Below are 15,988 nucleotides of genomic sequence, written 5' to 3'. Positions count from 1 at the left end.
AACTATAGGCATATTGGCTAGTTTTCTTTCTTTACCAGACTCACTAATCTATGCTGCTAAGATAACTATGGAGGTTTGTGTTTCCTTCCACACTGTCAGGTCAGTGATAGGATATATCTGTAATGATCTTCTCCTGTTATTCTCAGGCTATAGTTCTTCACATTTTTTTCTCTGTTACTTCACAATGACTCTGACCATTTAGCCACATTATTTCTTGCTGATGGTACCAAAATTATTATATGGTCTCCAGCTTTAAATTCTCTTGTCCTTGTATTTCTATTATACACCTTTTGTTGTGCATGTAAATTATTTTAAACTTAGCATGACAGGGCAGGTCTACCCTGCCTTCCTGAAGCTGATGTCTCCTGTGGTCCCCGGGAAAGGTGGCCAGTATTTTCAGTATTTCTGGTTGCTGAAATCTTTTAGCTGTACATTTGGCTAAAGTATATATTCTCTCTGCATTGACGTTTTCTCCTTTGGCATTAATTTGTCCAGGTTTACAAAGCAGCTTCTTTACAAATACCACACATACCTTTAACCATAGAGAATGTTGTAGATACATTTTGCATTTTTATTGTAAAGCAATGCTGTTCTCTAAATTCCATTTGTGTGATGATTTTCTGTAGAATCTTTACTAACATTACTCACTACATCTTCCATCTTTTTTCTATAATATATTACGTTTTATTCAAACAATGAAAAGATCTTGGGCATATTCCATTTACTTTAGATTAGATGTATAACATTATTAAGTTCTAATTCAAAATAATCACTCAAAAATAATGTAAAATGCTTAAGTCTGCTAAAGGGGATTATTTAGTTACAGACAGAGAACTTTAAGAGAATTATGTAAAATTAAGAAATGTAACAGAAAACACAGCGTATTCTGTGATTTATTAATCAGCATTAACAAACATGCTGTCCTATGGACAAAGCAAAAGAAGGTAAAAAAAGATAAACCACTATGTTGAAATTACAAAATAAACAAACAAGTGATATTATACACAGGAATACATGAACAGATCAGCAAAACAAAAAACAAAAAAAAAAATCAGTAACTTTATGAAAATGTGTAGTAATTAAAAACTTAAAAATGTAAGAGACCAGATCAACATGAAAAACACCGACAAAAAAAAAAAAAAATCAGAGAATAGTTTTGATGAAAATCTGACAACTATGGCAAACGTTAGCTTCAATTTATTTTACTATTTTTTTGAATATTTTTATTCTTATTACCAGGGGAAAAGTCCAGATGTATTAACAAATTATATTTATCTTGAAATACATATTATATTTGTGTGTGATGTTAATTAACTGCTGTATAAGGACTAAACACCCCACCTCTCCTGCTCACCATGTCCACCTTCAGAAAAAAAGGAAAATATAGAAGCATACTTTAGTACAAAAATTAGCTTCAGTCATTTAATTCATAATACAAAAATGGTTGTACATTGTACGCTACTTCCTCAAAGAAAAATGAAATGTGGGTTCCAGAGGTTGGTTTCATATATCAAGAATCAGTCTCTTAGTAACCAGACTAGAAAGTTGCATTACTTTACTTTGTTTAGTTTGACAGAGGTTCAACTTTACAAAAAATTAAAATAGAAGGCATACAAAAAATGTCTTTACCTGTAACTATTTTAGTTTGCCTTTTTTTCACAAAAGGTGAATGCTGTGACAGGATCAACATACATGATACCAGGCACACAACAATCCATATCCACACCAACAGAGTTTTCCTACATATTTTCAATCCATGATAAAAGACTAAAGATAGACCCTCAGAAAAAAAATCTGCTGAGTTGTTCAGTTTCTGAAGGACTGAATATGAATATTATATGATCTCCAAAATTTAAGAGAATCATTTGCAGTGAATGAATAATACACTTCCTTTCTCCAATCTGAAAAAATAATGTTTAAAATAAAATTAGAATCATAGGAAGTGGCTATCTATTTTTATAAGCTTGATATGATTTTTGTTTTTGAAAATTCATAAATTCCCTTACTCTGTAAGAGAGAAATAAAGAATACATCTACCAATTCTTTTTTTTAAGTAATATATCATTTGAAAGGCTTTGAAATCTTAGTAATTTTATGAATTCTTCTGTAATAAAGAAGGCATGGTTAGAAGAAAAGAAAATATTTAATACAGGTTGAAGCTTGTCATTCATTACAATTTTAAACTGTTTAAAAACCAAGAAGATCATGGGAAATAATAGCAAGGAACATTTAAATAATATATAAAAATATTTTATAAATGAATATTAGATGTATGACTGGATATTAGTAAATCAAATGAAGAAGACAGAATTACCAAACATTATTAATAATCTGATAATTATACTATAATAGCATGACATTCCAATTTACTAAATTACTTAAAATTTGAAAAAAAGCAGATAGTTCAGGACTGAATTAATTTATATGTAACAGTTGTATGGAAAAAAGAACCTTTATCAAACTGTAAAAAAAGATGGAAAATTTAACTTTTCGAAAATTAAAAATAGATAGTCTCTGTTAATGCAGTAAAAAGCATTTGAGACATATTAAGAACAAAATGCAGTATCTGACAGATAACTATTATTTGTATTATTATTAATTTGATATATACTTGGATTGCTTGAATTGTTTAAGTGACTATGTGCATTTTTTGCCTGGTATAAACTCATATTAATTGTAGTGTAACCGAGTGCTTATTTTACATAATACTACATTATTAGAAATGTTAGCTATAATTTTGTAATTTGTATTTAAAAGTGCAATAGGATGATAGCTTGATAAACCTGTATCATCTTTATATTTTTATTAGAATAAGTTTAGCAAAAAAAAATAAATAAATAAATACATAAATAATAAGTCTCAAGGGTATTTTTAGGTGATTATAGGTAGATTATTACATTTACAATTTTGGACCTTGTTCTTTACCCAAATGTTTGTAAAATTTGATAGGTAAAAATCAGGGTCTGGAACTTTGTTATCACTAAATTAATTGTTTCTTCAATCTGCTTTAGAGAAAATGGCATCTGAAAAGTATCTAAATTAAAACAATAATGCTGAATGACTTTATACATATTATTTTTTATAGTTGGGAAGAAAAACATTGTCAAAATATGCAGAAAATTGGTGATTAATTTCCTTTGCACTTTTACATTTAACATCTAAAGTATCTGTCTAAATGATATGACTGATTTTTAAATTTTGTTTAAAAAAATCTTTATAAAAAGACTCAAATGTGATTCTTTGGCAGTTTTTTTTTTTAGTTTTTGCAATCCTAAATCTTTTAAAATCTTTTAACCATTGTGAGTAGAGTTTTGATCCCCTGGTTATATATTTGAAATAGTTTACTGTTAATAATTTTGTTCAGTATGTTATAATTGGATTGTTAAAGTTTTGAAAAGTTTCCTCTTTGATTCTCTATGTCATGAAGTTATATGAAATGACATGCCAGTAACATAAGCCTTAAAATAAGCATTTTAGAAGATATATCTCATTCTCTACTCAGAATCTAGCCACACATGATTTCATTTCCTGCTCATATATGGAAAAATATGTGTTAATATAAAAAATGACAAATATTTAGATATTCCTGGTCTGACTCGTTATCAGTGAAGCATGGTCTGAAAGAGCATGTGGTAAAACTGACAGCTCTAAGAAGAGTTCAACAATATTTTCTGATACCCAGAAGGCATCTAATATTGATTTTTTTTCTAATAATCAAGGTGATTATAGCCTTTCTAGGTTTGAAATTTAAGTTTACACAAATAAATTGAACTGTACTTCTCAATTGATATTATAATCACCAGCTAAAATTAGAAAGAGTGTGTTATGTAATTGCAAACCATTATCTAGTTAAGACAAAATGGTAACTGTTTGAAATGTTAGGATGCTAAGACTAAATGGCCAAAAAGTGGACTTACATATACTAAGTCGGAGATTGCCATTTCTCAGAATATTCACTTTTTTGTGAGGTATAGTGATCTCAGAGTTAGTATATATAAGTTTGGGGTACATGGGACAAGCCCCCTGCAATAAAGAAGTTTAAAAGAGAGGGGTGTTTGATATTTGCTCTTCTGCATTTTCTGTGTGTTTTTTTTTTTTTTTTGGCAAGTCCGCACTCAGAATTATAATTGCCATTTCAACAGCAGCTGACAGAAATTCTTTAAATTGCACAAACAGGGCAAACAGGGCATGGAGAGAACCAAATATGAATAAGAAAGATCAAAATTTGATATCAACAAACACAATTTTATCATTCTTTATCTTGAAAAATATGGAGGACTTCATATTCTTTAGACTAAAAAGTTACTGCTACCCTTCTTGCTTTTTAATCATGAGAATTAATAAAAACTTTCTTGAAGGCTTTAATATCAGATGACAGATTTTGTTCGGAAGGTACAAGGTACAATTCTTGTAAACACAAAAGAAATCTCCTTTCATTAGTTTGGTGGTTAATACCATTGATATTCAATGAAACCACATTCGTACTTTCACAACCTACTCAAAAAAATTAAAGATACCCAATCTGAAGGTGAAGCCCCCTCCAAAAAAGAAAATTAAAAGGGATATATATGTATATACATGCGCACACGCATGCACACACATACAGGCATGCACGCGTGCGTGCACACACACACACACACACACACACACACACACACACACACACACACACACACACACACACACACGTGCATGGGCTAATCTTCCCCATCTTTTGTGGAGGTCAAGGCAGAATATTTAGTGCAAAACGTTCTTTGTAGGCTTCCTTATGAGCTGAAAAATAAAGTGACAGACCTTTGAAATTCATTCTTAACACAGCTGGAAATATAAACCTGGTTGACATTCCTTTTTGCTAGAATTGTTTCCTAATATGTGTGAAGGCTTTTCTTTTCTGAGCAATTTCATTGGGAAAGTCTTCATAAATACTAATCAGAATTAATTGAATATAAAGTTTATATATTTTAGTGGAGTAAAATAGATTAAATACCTTATAAAAAGGAAAAGAAACTTAACTATTAACACTCTATCACCAGGTTTTGAAGGGTCATTTCTATGAATGACAACTAATTTAATGGTGATTTAATGGTAGCCAGAGAATTCTGTTTGGCCAGATCACCCAAAACTGTAAAAAAATGATGATACAATTACTGAGAGCAGTTGGGTATTATCCCAGTATTCTGAATGGATCTATATCATATGACTGAATTTTTAAATAGTTGAATTTCATATGATCAAACTCATATGATTGACTAGTTAAAAAGTTGAACGTATATAAAAACTCAAAAACAGCATTATAGCAGGGGGGAGTCTGCTGCACTCCCACACCCCCTGCTAATTATAAATATCAACTCCTAGATTGCACTACAGTGGGGCAAAGGGAGTATTTTTCAATCCACACTGTACTGTGATCTCAGGACAATTCACTGTTTAAGTGAAAAGGGATACGTTTGACTTTTTAAATAATCAATCAGATAAGTTCGATTATATGAAATTTTAATATTTCAAAAGTCAGTCTTTTAATATAGACCCATTCTAGATTACTGACTATTTGAAGGTCATGTTTATGTGCTGTTGTTTTTCAGTGTTCTAAAGTATCCGTTGGACTTCCTGAAAAGCAGTTTTTAGGGAGTTATGATCTGTAGATAATTGTTTACATTTGGTCGATAAGTACTTATCTCTCCAATTAGATGAAAATTTTCAAATTCTTTCACTGAGAAAAAATGTATACATTTTATCTGACAGATTTCTTCTTTAAGATGTGAAAGAAACTGCATTGCAGCGTTAAGTGAGTCTATTTTAGTGAGTAGAGAAATGGTCTAGGAAGGAGTCACTTACTTTTTGATGAATTGATGGTGAAGATGCTTGTTCTAGGAAATCGTTTGAGCATTGTATGAAATAGAAGCCAAGTCTGTATGCACAGACATGGACATTTGATGAAACAACAAAGTCGATGCATCCTTTGAGCTGCCCAAGGCCACCTGTAAAGATTCAGAAGTAGTAGCTGTCGTATGTTGCTGCTTGTTAAGATTCTTTTACTGGCTGTTTAAAACTTCATTTTCCATGGTTTCAGCTCTGCCTGTCTGTAAATATTTGAGAATTTTACCTTGGAAAAAGTTTTTGTAGCTTTTAGGATCAGCTCTCTTTGAAGGGGAAATAGTGCAGGTAGAATATACTCAATGTCTGGATCGTCTGTCTATATTAATTTGTTTGCTCTTAGTTCTGAGGTTATAGCTTAAGCTGGTGCATGCTGAATCTTTTCCTTACAGTGCATGAACATTGCAGGTTATGCAAGTATTAACAGGTGAAAATAAAATGTATCCTGATGCTCAAGTATTCAATGTAATTTTATAGTAAAAAATTAATTAAGCAGAATAATTATTTTTAATAGTTTGAGGAGACATAATTCCCTCCCTCAGCAACAAACTGGTATGTAATCTTACAACCCCTCTGTTTTTGACAGGTGGAATCAGCCTCCAGCACTACATGTTCTATCTAAAGTGCTTTGTTTATGGATGTCTGTCTTACTCATCCTGTTTACATTTATCAGTAAATTACTACTCTATATTTTTAGAAGAGCAACCATTGCCTGTGAAATTATTTTACCTTGCCCATTAGAGCTTCTTTTTATAGCACTAAGTACATTATAATTTTTGGGTTTTCTTGCACACTTTAACACACATATTCTTAAGGTTTTTAGCAGGCATGATAACATTATCCTTAATATTGTTTTATATGACTCCACAGATGTTGCTCTGCACAACTTGTGCATCCATACTGTCTAAAATCTCTGTACCCTTCATGTCAATCAGTTTTCATTGAATGTCTTGCTTTATCATAGGCACATTGTGGATGTCTGTTGTTTTTATGTTACACTTTTGCAGCTTAGAATTTTCAGGTATGGTTCACTGCACAATACAGGACTATTGTTCATTTTCAGTTTCTCAGTCTTCAGATCCTCCACCTTATCACTTTGATTCTGACTTGTTGCTCTTAGAGCAGAATTGCTGACTACATAAGCTATCTGCCATTTCTGTGTTTTGGCTAAACATATAGGTATATTTGAACCCTTCTGTTGTGTCTTACTGCATGTTTAAGCATAGTAAGAAGTAAAAATATTATGCTCAACAGCTTCATCTATATTACAGCTACTGTCCAAACATAACAGCAATTCTGCTCTCAGTATAATACTCCAGGAAACTAATTAGTAAAACACAATTATTTTATTCTAGCTCCTCGGTGTAACCACCTTCAAGGAATAATCTTCACCTATGTTGTTCTTCTCAAATTATTATCTTCCCATTCAACCTTCATAAAAGTTAACAAGCTTGCCTATAGGTCAGCAAACAATGTGGTTTTCTTAACTTGTGATGTAGAAGGTAGTGGCTCTTTCTCTGTCAGTACAGACACTGGGTCTGTATCTAACTCTTTTCCTACAAAAGATAACTCATGCCAATATTCTTCAGTGTCAGTTGCTTTCTCTGCTTATTCCATGTGTCTTGTTTTCTTTCTTTATAAACTCAATGCACATAATTCTCTTACTTTTGCTTACAACTCCTGTGCCCTGGATCAAGAGAAACATCATTAGAAATCTGTTTAAGTTTATTTTTTTTTTAAGTATATACCACCTTCTTCCTTTCCTCTCATTTAAATCACCACCTTATATTTCAGAATGGCTGAACACCACCCTCTCAACTTCTTTTTCTTTTCTAGGTTGCTTTTTCTTCATCTTGGTGTGAATAATTACTGCAGTCTCAGTTTCTTTTTCTTTTCTATTTTGATGTCCCTTTGTCTAAACATGACTGAGCACCACCCTCTCAATTTTTTTCTTTTTTATCTAGGCCACTCTCCCTTTGGAAAGATTACCCGAGAACAAAAATTTATATTTAGCTTAACTTTTCTTTTTACTTACAGACACCTGTTCCCCACAGTCTTACCTTATTTTAGGTTTTTGAGTTATGTTGACAGAAATGGGTTTAGGGCTTCAATAAGTTACTTCTCCCTAATTGTCTTGGTAGAACATTTCTTGTGATATTTCGCCTTTCTGACACTCACCAACTGTTTAGAATTTTCTGTTTCTGTGTTTTTTAGTTCTGACTTGACAAAGTCTAGAATTCAACCCAAGTAGAATATTTTTCATTCTTTCTAACTTCACGCCCTTGGAATACACTCTCTCAGTGAGTAATTATGTCTCTTCAGTTCTACTAGTCTTCAACTCCCATGTCTGAAACACTTTTCTGAGCTGTAGCAATACTTATACTCTGCTTTGCATTAGTTTCAGGTTGTAATGACATTTCTGTTCTCTGGTGTCAGTACTTCCTGACTGTAATATTTTGCTGCTTCACTAACTCCCTCCAATGTAGTTCTAGAAGTTTGCACTGCAACTTTCAATGGGTGGACCCTAAGCTTTTGACAGAATCAAATTATGTCCTCACATTTCAAATCAGTGTTCATATCTCTGAAACCATAGGGGTTACTAAAGAAGTGTAAATGGCAAACTCTTCAGCACAAACTATTTTTATACTGGTAGTATTATTTATGATCTAGATCTTAACCTGGATTAAAAGTCACAGTAAGCATAGTAACTATTACATTTCTATATTTTATAAACTACTTAGAATACTTCAACAACCACTCAAGTTACACACATGCTTTCTGAAGCATTTCGCTCAATCATCTGCAAGCTTTCATATGAGGCTAAGCAGTTCTGTTAGTCCTACTTGGTTATTGGGATATTTAGAAAAATATGACACTTATGATAATACAAATAAATATTATATGAACAATTAATGTATCTTTAACTGCACTACACAGAGGTCAGATATCAATATAATTGTGTTTGCCATCATGTAAGCTTTAATATGAAATATTTTACTACATTGCATGTAGTACAGTTTTGGAATTATTAATGCAAATTTGAACAAGCAATATCTGATGCCTAAAGGCGTCACTAGGATGTAACTACAGAGACACCTAGAGACGCCACTCAGCTGTAATGAGTTAAGTCGCTTTTTTTCTACTGGTTCTGCTATTGCAGGCTGCGCTGTCAACAGCAGACTGAATACTTCAGAGTGTGAGTTTCATTGTTCTATAGGGTATATTCCTGCAAGCTGTCCAGTTATAGGAATATCCTGACATATCTCTTTAAATGGTTATACTGTTCCTCTTTCTATGTCCCCAGCCAAATATTCATACTTTAAGGTCTTTTCAACAACATACCTAGATCTCTACTGTGTTTATACACTTCAATACATGCGTTTGGTGGTTGTCCATCCCCTTTCTCTATTTTAGGCAGAACCATATCTGTAGCTTATTTACTTGATGGTTCCACTCCAAATACTGATAAGGTGGTCAACCAGAAGAACTAGCTTCTTTCCATTGTCTGGACAACTCTTTAAAGTGTGGAAAATCTTTCCCTTTTATCACATTATGTCTTAAATTGGGAATAATAACAACACAGTGAATTAACTTCCCAAATAATTTTTGTAGTTCTAGATGAGTGGTTTGGTACTATTTTTTGTCAGCATGAATGCACACCACTTCTGCTGTTTGTTAGTAATAGTTTTCTACACACTGCTCTTTCATGAGTATCACCATACTGCTGGAGACAAAACGTTCTTGCAATTCTATGCCATCAATTAAGGCATTCAATTTCGACAACCAAATCAGTACTTCTCTTATAAACTGGCCATTAAACATGAATTTTTATTTTTTGTGGTGGATAGAATGGAAAGGGATATGAAGGTGGACCAATGAAGGTAGTTTTAAAAATCAAAGAATTACAATGGCAATTAAGAACTAATGCCACATTCAAGTATAGTTTGAGATAAACACTATTAGTAGTGTATTGAAAATGAAATCATATTCTGTATAAATTATACTGATATTTGAATTTTATAAACATGTTTATAGTACACATAGTTTTAGTTCGGCCTTGTATAGGTTTTAAGATTATTTGGGATTTGGTCCACAGTGTTTTTGAATGTTTTATATAAATGGGTCAGAAAAGATTTTAATAGTGTCATGTTACTTTAAAGAGTAATTAGGAAGGCAATTTCATGTGATTCAAGAGGGGAGCAAAATGATTGGATGGATTATGTTTTGGGGGTGGGTTTTTTAAATGATCTATGAATAGTGTTTTTAACATTCTGATGAAGTCCCAGTAAGTAAAAAGGGAAGAAAGCGCTCACTGTTTTGATTAATAAAGAGAAGTCTGCCACAATCCCAGTGTTTTATTTATTTATTTTATATTAAGGCATTTTATTTGCTTAATTCTGCAGTTGAACAATAAAATAATACCATTTAATCTATCCTAGTAGATAGTGTGCCACATTCCATAGGCTGAACATCACTAACAGCATCCTTTTCTATGCTAATAGTTCTACAGATGTAACAATTTTACTATCATTACAAAATTTAGCTAAATGATCTTGTTCCACTTTTAAAACAGAGTACGTCAACAGCTTTTACTTCTTGATACCAACATTCTACACAAGTTTTACTACATGTCTAAACTGCTCAGATCTATACACAGATCCATGGCATAACAATCCTTCTGCTAAAGCAACACAATATTCAGACTCTTTGTGGTAAATCTGATATACACATTCTTTCTTAAAGCAATAGATAAACATATTTCACATTTATTAGTGGCTATCATTTCCATTATTTTTGTTTTAACATGTTGATCATCAGGGTCTAACCATAATGTCCATAAAATAATTATATGCTTTAACTCAGATAATTGTGACCTCACCATTTTCATTATGAGAAAAAATCTAGCTATGAAACTTTTGAGCTTGCATACCTGGGGTAACTGGTAAGTAAAGCCTTTTTAAACTTTATCAGTCCTTGTAATTAGTCACCTCTATATCCATGAAGGCTCTCAGTAGTTCTTCAGTTAAGTGGGCTTATAAGATCATGGTCCAGTCAGTGCTTCATTCTATCCCTGTTGGTGGGCATATCACTTAAGAGTGGTAATGTATGGCTTGAGGTCCTCCTCCTGAGTCAGATGATTTAACAATGGCACTGTATCTTGAATAGCCATCAACTTGGATATGGTAACTATCCCTCAGGCTGGAGTTGTGGTCTTAAGTGACTGTTCCATTATGGTCATTTTGGCACACAGATCCACACACAGAAGCACAAAAAAATCCCAGGATACCATAAAACTTGTGTGTGTGTGTGTGTGTGTGTGTGTGTGTGCGTGTGTGTTTACGCGCACGTGCACATGATTACCCTCATGTTGGCAGCAGTGACTCTCAAGATTTCAATAATAATAACTGGAGCCATCAATTCCTGCATTTTCTATCACTATGGAAGATTAATGCAGGTGAGACCAAAAGTCATAAAAATAGTGCAGTTTATTCTGTACAAGTGCAAAAAGGGCAAGTTCTTCCAAACAAAATAAAGATGTTGTTCTAACTGAATTACATAACCAAAAATAGACTTTTAAAATCTATACATATCATCATAACACAATATAACATAAAATTAAATATATATAATATATAATATAATAACTAATGTGATACACCATTTATAAAAATAACAGAAATCATATTAATTTCCAGGGTTTAAGCAAATATGTTTTGCTACATGCTCTCGCTTATTGTGTTTGTTGCGCATTGGTGTTCGTGGTATACGATCTTCACGATCCTTCATCCGTTTTCTATATATTACAAAACATGGTTTCAACAGTTCACATTCCTTTGAATTACATAACCAGTACCTTTAGCTCTAATTTACACTGCTGAGAAACAGTCTTTGATAGAAGCTCTCTCTCTGGATTCCTTCTGGCAGAAATATTTTCCATATTCTTCCCCAAAGTTGTTTTTTACATTGGTTAGTTCTCTCTCCTACAGCCACTGGTCTGGACACTAAGTTCCCTTCATCATGAGAAAGCACTCTCAGTCATGGCTTGTTTCAGCCCTCTTTTTATATCACCTCCAAATGTTCTTTTTACAAAGACAATGCAGTGGTGCAGCAGTTAATGTTGTCACCTCACAGCAAGTTCTCGGGTTCTATTCTCATCTGGGGTGCCTTCTGTGGCCTCCCTGTATTCGTGTGGGTTTCCTTGAGGTTTCCTCCCACATTACAAAGACATGCATCTGGAGTATTTCTTCCTGGGTCTCCACTGAAAATTGGCTTGTTCCAAGTCAGACTTTCCCGGTAAAAAAATTTAAATCAATAAAATCTGCTCTTCTTAATTGAAACAGGTTCCTCTCTATTCTTAAAGCAACACATAAAACTCAACAAAATACTGACTACAGTTGGGGAAAAACAATACTGTAGTAATATATTTTGGGTCACAAACATTATTTACACTACTATGCATACATTGTTAGGACACAAACATTATTTATACCACTATTTACATACATGTGGGTCATTTCATTTGGTAAAAATGACCATGCCATGCAACTACATGCAGATAAATAGACAGATAGATACTCACATACATACACACACATACGCAGGTAAGAAAACTTTGAAGAGGTCATTGTTTGGCAGGTAGAGAGATACTGATTATATCATTCATGATTTCATATTTCCTGTCCCATAGCTTGTCCAGTCATGTTTGCATTCCAGATCTAATACATTTTAAATAAATATATATATATATATATATATATATATATATATATATATATATATATATATATATATATATATATACACACACACACATAGTTATCCTGGACCAACCCACTTACTCAATTAACAAATAATAAATAAAAGTATTGCAAATATAGGCCAGCAAATATGTAGTCTGAGGAACAACATTATGGGTTTAGAGGGGGAAACAGCCAGGAGTAAAAGAAAATGTTCAGGAATAATACTGGTAGTTGTTGGGTCAAAAATGGGAATGAGTGAGTAGAAAGAAAACAAAAGTGACGCATATGTATGGGGGTTACTTTTTTGGATAAGACTAGTGTGAAATTCTGAGGAGTATGAATCCATACATGTTAAACTACATAGACACTGGTTGTTTTGTCAAGGTTCTCCGCTGTTAGTAAAGGGCTGTACCCCTGTAGCTATACTGTAGAGGAATGTGCTCCTGTATCCCCTAGTCCTCTGTTAATACTATCAACTCCATGTTTCACACTTTTGGGTAGAGGAGATGCAGCAGCCATCTGTATTATTTTCAATTTCACATTAACAGCTCTTTGATTCTAGTTCCGTTCATAGGTTCATAGGTGGTTACTAGGCTACTGGCCCAAGAGCTATTTCAGGCCTAACCAAACTTAGCCCAAATTTACCCAAATATAACTGACATGCGTCAGCACACCAAGGAATTTTATGGCTATGATACTGGCTTGCACAAGTTATGTTTGAATAGGGTTAGGGATGAGCTTAGCTTCACATAGATGGGAAACCTTTTACAGACAACAGGTAATCTTTGAGACATGTACCTGTCCTTCCAACATGTCCTTAGATTAAGTATTTCTGATTGTATTTGTTTTGTGGATGTGCAACAAATCCACTGGTGTGGGATCACAGCATGCCTTGTTCAATAAGCAGAAAGGGCTTTGAGATGGTCTGCATAGGACTTGTTGTTTACTTCCAGAATACCTGACACAGACAAACAACTCGTGCAAGAGCCATGGACTAAAACTGATTGTGAAAAAAATACATAATAGTATCCTTTGGAAAGATGGCCACTCCTGCTAATTACCACATTGATAATATACCCCTAAAGTAGATCTGTAGACACATGTTGACTGTAACCTGACCTTTATCTGCTGTGTATCTACTGTGATGAAAAAAAAACATTCTGCATTGCACAACTTATAAGTTAGACATGGCATCCAGGTCAAAGGAGGTCATTGTTCCATTGTACTCAGCTCTCATCAAGCCAGTCATCAAGTTCAAAGAACACATTGTTATGTACCTCACCAGGCACTTGCAACAGCTTGAGAGACCACAGAGGTTCCTTACAAAAAGAATACAATATCTGTGTCTTTAGACGAAAAAAGTGAAGCAAGGCACCAAAATGTAACTAGAATCCACAATGCAGGTCCCTCAGAAAACAGAAAATACGAGGTGATTTGAAAAAATTTTAATGCACAATCCACAAACTTTACTAACTACATACAACTTGTGTGTGTATGTAGTTAGTAATGTTTGTGGCTTGGTCAGCTAGAGGCCCAGGTAAATACTTGACTCCCATTGTATTCTGAAATAAATAATACATACCATAATTATGACATAAGCTAGCTTTATGGTAACACAGTATCCACCTGAACCAAGTCACATTCAGTTAACAACAGTAATGTCAGATAACCAGATGAGAGAATAGAAGGAATGGACAGCCAGCAGGTTTTCTTTTTTTTTTTTTTTTAGTCAGCAGCTGATAAAGCTCCTCTATGTACGTGAGTGTGTGGGAGAATTATGCATCACAGATTTGTCCTGTAGTACAGGACAGAAGTCATTGAGGCAGCCTGATAATTTATGCTATACCCACTCACCAGCATGACACAGATGTTCCTGGGGTGTGTTAAAATCCATACATGATTTAAAAAAAAATTATCCCCTCCATATTATGATACTGAACAAACCAAAGGTGCTTATTCTGCTGGAACATCAAAGCAGAAAAGCTGAAAAGTCAGTCCTCATTTGAAAAAGTGGTACCCCTTCAAGGTTATGTGAAGTACAATACGCAGGGAAGGCTATTAAAAGATCAGCTGATGTTATAGATAAATGATGAGGCATGCTGTCAGCAGAGGGACTTAAGCCCCTAAACATAATTGTGATATAAACAGTGAATCTTTGAAGAACTTTAAAAGGCATGGCAGGCATAAATGGCAGTGGGTGTCTTGTTTACTAATAAATTCGAATCAAATGGCTACCACAGTATGTTATTAATGAAACAAACAGGATAATAAGTCAGATTAAAAAAAATAGTAGTTATCAACTTATTTGAATGTAAAAGTTTCTCTGCACATGGATCTAGCTAGGTCCCATCTAAATGGTATTTATTTGACTGGAGACCACCTTAGTCATGATTGGCAAATCAAATAGACTACTGATGAAAGAATCTATAACTTATCCCTGAGCTTTGGATATATCAAAGGTAGTTGTGTAAGGGGCTTAGCCCCTATTAAAGACTTCATCAGAAGCCTGTTCAGTATGTTTGGTGAGACCAACTCTGGTTTTAGAAAGTAGTCTGTGATTTAACTTATCATATCCATTTAGAATATTCAGTTATTAAGTGTGCACCTACATTGTGAATGCATATATAGAAACAAATAATTTCAGAAGTAGTTTATTAGGATGATAAAAAGCACAAAAAGCACAGATTATAAAATTTATGTCAGAAGAGACCATGTGTTCTCTCTGCAGCTTATGGAAGGCTGAGATGTGACCTGCTCTATATATAAGGGGCTAGAGTTGATAGGACACTGGAAGAACAAACCTAACGGGAAATATAGTATGAAACCAGGACTTTGCATGCACTTATACCCACAAGAGAAAGGCAAAACAGCACTATGAGAATGTTTTCAACTAAAGTGGCTTCTTACTGTGAGACAAAGGTCAGTAACATAAATACCAACTGAAAATGATCAGTGCAATGATTTTGATGATCACTTAATATATATGTATAAATGTATACAAAAAGAGTTAAAGTTTTTCACAATAGTATAGAACTATTCCTGAACATCTCCGGTCACTCCTCATTCAAGGTAGGGTGCAGTTTTACCCAGCTACCAAGCTGGCATGAGCAACAACTTATCAGAGTACATACGATGTCCTAAGACAAACCAGATCCAAAGTCCATTTCTTGTGCCAGGGAATCAGGATATATAATTATCATCTTGTTATCCATTTCACTGTTATTATCACAGAATTAAGACACAAAACCCTGTGTCCTGACTAATGGATGGAGTGACTGTGTATCATAACAGGCTACATCCATACAACATAATATAAGGTACAGTGATAATATATGTACTGTATGGTGAATTATTCCATATGTGGTTGTGATATG

The 15,988-nt window shown here is 33.6% G+C and overlaps 1 protein-coding gene across 2 annotated transcripts in view; it reads left to right on the top strand.

The window, feature by feature from the left end:
* CCHR2.PART0H21orf58 (chromosome chr2.part0 C21orf58 homolog) overlaps nucleotides 1–15,988 on the top strand; it is a 198,829-nt gene that overhangs the window by 124,234 nt on the left and 58,607 nt on the right. The gene's annotated exons all lie outside the window — the stretch shown is intronic.

Source organism: Protopterus annectens, chromosome 2.part0, assembly GCF_019279795.1.
Source record: "Protopterus annectens isolate FY-2018-M chromosome 2.part0, PAN1.0, whole genome shotgun sequence".
Taxonomy (NCBI): domain Eukaryota; kingdom Metazoa; phylum Chordata; order Ceratodontiformes; family Protopteridae; genus Protopterus; species Protopterus annectens.
Note: the sequence above shows the minus strand (reverse complement) of the source record. Positions and strands in the feature narration are given on the sequence as shown.